Below are 7,592 nucleotides of genomic sequence, written 5' to 3' on the forward strand. Positions count from 1 at the left end.
ACCCCAAATCTAAACCTAAAATCTAAACCTAACCCCAAATCTAAACCTAAAATCTAAACCTAACCCCAAATATAAACCTAAAATCTAAACCTAACCCCAAATCTAAACCTAACCCCAAATCTAAACCTAAAATCTAAACCTAATCCCAAATCTAAACCTAAAATCTAAACATAACCCCAAATCTAAACCTAAAATCTTAACCTAACCCCAAATATAAACCTAACACCAAATCTAAACCTAAAATCTAAACCTAACCCCAAATCTAAACCTAACCCCAAATCTAAACCTAAAATCTAAACCTAACCCCAAATCTAAACCTAAAATCTAAACCTAACCCCAAATCTAAACCTAAAATCTAAACCTAACCCCAAATCTAAACCTAACCCCAAATCTAAACCTAAAATCTAAAACTAACCCCAAATCTAAACCTAAAATCTAAACCTAACCCCAAATCTAAACCTAACCCCAAATCTAAACCTAAAATCTAAACCTAACCCCAAATCTAAACCTAACCCCAACCCCTAACCCCAAATCTAAACCTAACCCCAAATCTAAAGCTAACCCCAACCCCTAACCCCAAATCTAAACCTAACCCCAAATCTAAACCTAACCACAACCCTTAACCCCAAATCTAAACCTAACCCCAAATCTAAACCCCAAATCTAAACCTAACCCCAACCCCTAACCCCAAATCTAAACCTAACCCCAAATCTAAACCTAACCCCAACCCCTAACCCCAAATCTAAACCTAACCCCAAATCTAAACCTAACCCCAAATCTAAAACCTAAAATCTAAACCTAACCCCAAATCTAAACCTTACCGAACACCTAACCCCAAATCTAAACCTAACCCCAGATCTAAACCTAACCCCAACCCCAAACCCCAATTCTAAATCTAACACCAAATCTAAACCTAAAATCTAAACCTAACCCCAAATCTAAACCTAAAATCTAAACCTAACCCCAAATCTAAACCTAACCCCAAATCTAAACCTAACCCCAAATCTAAAACCTAAAATCTAAACCTAACCCCAAATCTAAACCTTACCCCAACACCTAACCCCAAATCTAAACCTAACCCCAGATCTAAACCTAACCCCTAACCCCAAACCCCAATTCTAAATCTAACACCAAATCTAAACCTAAACCCAATCCCTAACCCCAAATCTAAACCTAAACAAAATCTAAACCTAACCTCAACCCCTAACCCCAAATCTAAACCTAACCCCAGATCTAAACCTAACCCCAACCCCAAACCCCAATTCTAAATATAACACCAAATCTAAACCTAAAATCTAAACCTAACCCCAAATCTAAACCTAAAATCTAAACCTAACCCCAAATCTAAACCTAACCCCAAATCTAAACCTAAAATCTAAACCTAACCCCAAATCTAAACCTAAAATCTAAACCTAACCCCAAATCTAAACCTAACCCCAAATCTAAACCTAAAATCTAAACCTAATCCCAAATCTAAACCTAAAATCTAAACATAACCCCAAATCTAAACCTAAAATCTAAACCTAATCCCAAATATAAACCTAACACCAAATCTAAACCTAAAATCTAAACCTAAGCCAAATCTAAACCTAAAATCTAAACCTAACCCCAAATCTAAACGTAAAATCTAAACCTAACCCCAAATCTAAACCTAAAATCTAAACCTAACCCCAAATCTAAACCTAAAATCTAAACCTAACCCCAAATCTAAACCTAACCCCAAATCTAAACCTAAAATCTAAACCTAACCCCAAATCTAAACCTAACCCCAACCCCTAACCCCAAATCTAAACCTAACCCCAAATCTAAACCTAACCCCAACCCCTAACTGGAAATCTAAACCTAACCCCAAATCTAAACCCAACCCCTAACCCCAAATCTAAACCTAACCCCAAATCTAAACCTAAAATCTAAACCTAACCCCAAATCTAAACCTAACCCCAAATCTAAACCTAACCCCGACCCCTAACCCCAAATCTAAACCTAACCCAAAATCTAAAGCTAACCCCAACCCCTAACCCCAAATCTAAACCTTACCCCAAATCTAAACCTAACCACAACCCTTAACCCCAAATCTAAACCTAACCCCAAATCTAAACCCCAAATCTAAACCTAACCCCAACCCCTAACCCCAAATCTAAACCTAACCCCAAATCTAAACCTAACCCCAACCCCTAACCCCAAATCTAAACCTAACCCCAAATCTAAACCTAACCCCAAATCTAAAACCTAAAATCTAAACCTAACCCCAAATCTAAACCTTACCCCAACACCTAACCCCAAATCTAAACCTAACCCCAGATCTAAACCTAACCCCAACCCCAAACCCCAATTCTAAATCTAACACCAAATCTAAACCTAAAATCTAAACCTAACCCCAAATCTAAACCTAAAATCTAAACCTAACCCCAAATCTAAACCTAACCCCAAATCTAAACCTAAAATCTAAACCTAACCCCAAATCTAAACCTAACCCCAAATCTAAACCTAAAATCTAAACCTAACCCCAAATCTAAACCTAAAATCTAAACCTAACCCCAAATCTAAACCTAAAATCTAAACCTAACCCCAAATCTAAACCTAAACTCTAAACCTAACCCCAAATCTAAACCTAACCCCAAATCTAAACCTAAAATCTAAACCTAACCCCAAATCTAAACCTAACCCCAAATCTAAACCTAAAATCTAAACCTAACCCCAAATCTAAACCTAAAATCTAAACCTAACCCCAAATCTAAACCTAAAATCTAAACCTAACCCCAAATCTAAACCTAAAATCTAAACCTAACCCCAAATCTAAACCTAAAATCTAAACCTAACCCCAAATCTAAACCTAACCCCAAATCTAAACCTAAAATCTAAACCTAACCCCAAATCTAAACCTAAAATCTAAACCTAACCCCAAATCTAAACCTAAAATCTAAACCTAACCCCAAATATAAACCTAAAATCTAAACCTAACCCCAAATCTAAACCTAACCCCAAATCTAAACCTAAAATCTAAACCTAATCCCAAATCTAAACCTAAAATCTAAACATAACCCCAAATCTAAACCTAAAATCTTAACCTAACCCCAAATATAAACCTAACACCAAATCTAAACCTAAAATCTAAACCTAACCCCAAATCTAAACCTAAAATCTAAACCTAACCCCAAATCTAAACCTAAAATCTAAACCTAACCCCAAATCTAAACCTAAAATCTAAACCTAACCCCAAATCTAAACCTAACCCCAAATCTAAACCTAAAATCTAAAACTAACCCCAAATCTAAACCTAAAATCTAAACCTAACCCCAAATCTAAACCTAACCCCAAATCTAAACCTAAAATCTAAACCTAACCCCAAATCTAAACCTAACCCCAACCCCTAACCCCAAATCTAAACCTAACCCCAAATCTAAAGCTAACCCCAACCCCTAACCCCAAATCTAAACCTAACCCCAAATCTAAACCTAACCACAACCCTTAACCCCAAATCTAAACCTAACCCCAAATCTAAACCCCAAATCTAAACCTAACCCCAACCCCTAACCCCATATCTAAACCTAACCCCAAATCTAAACCTAACCCCAACCCCTAACCCCAAATCTAAACCTAACCCCAAATCTAAACCTAACCCCAAATCTAAAACCTAAAATCTAAACCTAACCCCAAATCTAAACCTTACCCCAACACCTAACCCCAAATCTAAACCTAACCCCAAAGCTAAACCTAACCCCAATCCCTAACCCCAAATCTAAACCTAAACAAAATCTAAACCTAACCCCAACCCCTAACCCCAAATCTAAACCCAAACCCAACCCCTAATTTAAAATCTAAACCTAACCTCAACCCCTAACCCCAAATCGAAACCTAACCCCAAATCTAAACCTAACCCCAACCCCAAACCCCAATTCTAAATCTAACACCAAATCTAAACCTAAAATCTAAACCTAACCCCAAATCTAAACCTAAAATCTAAATCTAACCCCAAATCTAAACCTAACCCCAAATCTAAACCTAAAATCTAAACCTAACCCCAAATCTAAACCTAAAATCTAAACCTAACCCCAAATCTAAACCTAACCCCAAATCTAAACCTAAAATCTAAACCTAACCCCAAATCTAAACCTAAAATCTAAACCTAACCCCAAATCTAAACCTAAACTCTAAACCTAACCCCAAATCTAAACCTAACCCCAAATCTAAACCTAAAATCTAAACCTAACCCCAAATCTAAACCTAACCCCAAATCTAAACCTAAAATCTAAACCTAACCCCAAATCTAAACCTAACCCCAACCCCTAACCCCAAATCTAAACCTAACCCAAAATCTAAACCTAAACCCAATCCCTAACCCCAAATCTAAACCTAAACAAAATCTAAACCTAACCCCAACCCCTAACCCCAAATCTAAACCCAAACCCAACCCCTAACCTAAAATCTAAACCTAACCCCAACCCCTAACCCCAAATCTAAACCCAAACCCAACCCCTAACCTAAAATCTAAACCTAACCTCAACCCCTAACCCCAAATCTAAACCTAACCCCAGATCTAAACCTAACCCCAACCCCAAACCCCAATTCTAAATCTAACACCAAATCTAAACCTAAAATCTAAACCTAACCCCAAATCTAAACCTAAAATCTAAACCTAACCCCAAATCTAAACCTAACCCCAAATCTAAACCTAAAATCTAAACCTAACCCCAAATCTAAACCTAAAATCTAAACCTAACCCCAAATCTAAACCTAAAATCTAAACCTAACCCCAAATCTAAACCTAAAATCTAAACCTAACCCCAAATCTAAACCTAAAATCTAAACCTAACCCCAAATATAAACCTAAAATCTAAACCTAACCCCAAATCTAAACCTAACCCCAAATCTAAACCTAAAATCTAAACCTAATCCCAAATCTAAACCTAAAATCTAAACATAACCCCAAATCTAAACCTAATATCTTAACCTAACCCCAAATATAAACCTAACACCAAATCTAAACCTAAAATCTAAACCTAACCCCAAATCTAAACCTAACCCCAAATCTAAACCTAAAATCTAAACCTAACCCCAAATCTAAACCTAAAATCTAAACCTAACCCCAAATCTAAACATAAAATCTAAACCTAACCCCAAATCTAAACCTAAAATCTAAACCTAACCCCAAATCTAAACCTAACCCCAAATCTAAACCTAAAATCTAAACCTAACCCCAAATCTAAACCTAACCCCAACCCCTAATCCCAAATCTAAACCTAACCCCAAATCTAAACCTAACCCCAACCCCTAACTCCAAATCTAAACCTAACCCCAAATCTAAACCCAACCCCTAACCCCAAATCTAAACCTAACCCCAAATCTAAACCTAACCCCAACCCCTAACTCCAAATCTAAACCTAACCCCAAATCTAAACCTAACCCCAACCCCTAACCCCAAATCTAAACCTAACCCCAAATCTAAACCTAACCCCAAACCCTAACTCCAAATCTAAACCTAACCCCAAATCTAAACCTAACCCCAATACCTAACCCCAAATCTAAAACTAACCCCAAATCTAAACCTAACCCCGACCCCTAACCCAAAATCTAAACCTAACCCAAAATCTAAAGCTAACCCCAACCCCTAACCCCAAATCTAAACCTTACCCCAATTCTAAACCTAACCACAACCCTTAACCCCAAATCTAAACCTAACCCCAAATCTAAACCTAAAATCTAAACCTAACCCCAAATCTAATCCTAACCGCAAATCTAAACCTAAAATCTAAACCTAACCCCAAATCTAAACCTAACCTCAACCCCTAACTCCAAATCTAAACCTAACCCCAAATCTAAACCTAAACCCAATCCCTAACCCCATATCTAAACCTAAACAAAATCTAAACCTAACCCCAACCCCTAACCCCAAATCTAAACCTAACCCCAAATCTAAACCTAAACCCAATCCCTAACCCCAAATCTAAACCTAAACAAAATCTAAACCTAACCCCAACCCCTAACCCCAAATCTAAACCCAAACCCAACCCCTAACCTAAAATCTAAACCTAACCCCAACCCCTAACCCCAAATCTAAACCTAACCACAAATCTAAACCTAACCACAACCCTTAACCCGAAATCTAAACCTAACCCCAAATCTAAACCTAACCCCAAATCTAAACCCCAAATCTAAACCTAACCCCCACCCCTAACCCCAAATCTAAACCTAACCCCAAATCTAAACCTAACCCCACCCCCTAACCCCAAATCTAAACCTAACCCCAAATCTAAACCTAACCTCAATCCCTAACTCCAATTCTAAACCTAACCCCAAATCTAAACCTAAAATCTAAACCTAACCCCAAATCTAAACCTAACCCCAACCCCTAACCCCAAATCTAAACCTAACCCCAAATCTAAACCTAAACCCAATCCCTAACCCCAAATCTAAACCTAAACAAAATCTAAACCTAACCCCAACCCCTAACCCCAAATCTAAACCTAACCCCAAATCTAAACCTAAACCCAATCCCTAACCCCAAATCTAAACCTAAAAAAAATCTAAACCTAACCTCAACCCCTAACGCCAAATCTAAACCTAACCCCAGATCTAAACCTAACCCCAACCCCAAACCCCAATTCTAAATATAACACCAAATCTAAACCTAAAATCTAAACCTAACCCCAAATCTAAACCTAAAATCTAAACCTAACCCCAAATCTAAACCTAACCCCAAATCTAAACCTAAAATCTAAACCTAACCCCAAATCTAAACCTAAAATCTAAACCTAACCCCAAATCTAAACCTAAAATCTAAACCTAACCCCAAATCTAAACCTAACCCCAAATCTAAACCTAAAATCTAAACCTAATCCCAAATCTATACCTAAAATCTAAACATAACCCCAAATCTAAACCTAAAATCTAAACCTAACCCCAAATATAAACCTAACACCAAATCTAAACCTAAAATCTAAACCTAAGCCAAATCTAAACCTAAAATCTAAACCTAACCCCAAATCTAAACGTAAAATCTAAACCTAACCCCAAATCTAAACCTAAAATCTAAACCTAACCCCAAATCTAAACCTAAAATCTAAACCTAACCCCAAATCTAAACCTAACCCCAAATCTAAACCTAAAATCTAAACCTAACCCCAAATCTAAACCTAACCCCAACCCCTAACCCCAAATCTAAACCTAACCCCAAATCTAAACCTAACCCCAACCCCTAACTGGAAATCTAAACCTAACCCCAAATCTAAACCCAACCCCTAACCCCAAATCTAAACCTAACCCCAAATCTAAACCTAAAATCTAAACCTAACCCCAAATCTAAACCTAACCCCAAATCTAAACCTAACCCCGACCCCTAACCCCAAATCTAAACCTAACCCAAAATCTAAAGCTAACCCCAACCCCTAACCCCAAATCTAAACCTAACCCCAAATCTAAACCTAACCACAACACTTAACCCCAAATCTAAACCTAACCCCAAATCTAAACCCCAAATCTAAACCTAACCCCAACCCCTAACCCCAAATCTAAACCTAACCCCAAATCTAAACCTAACCCCAACCCCTAACCCCAAATCTAAACCTAACCCCAAATCTAAACCTAACCCCAAA

The sequence above is a fragment of the Patagioenas fasciata genome, unplaced genomic scaffold (genome assembly GCF_037038585.1).
Source record: "Patagioenas fasciata isolate bPatFas1 unplaced genomic scaffold, bPatFas1.hap1 Unplaced_3, whole genome shotgun sequence".
Taxonomy (NCBI): Eukaryota; Metazoa; Chordata; class Aves; order Columbiformes; family Columbidae; genus Patagioenas; species Patagioenas fasciata.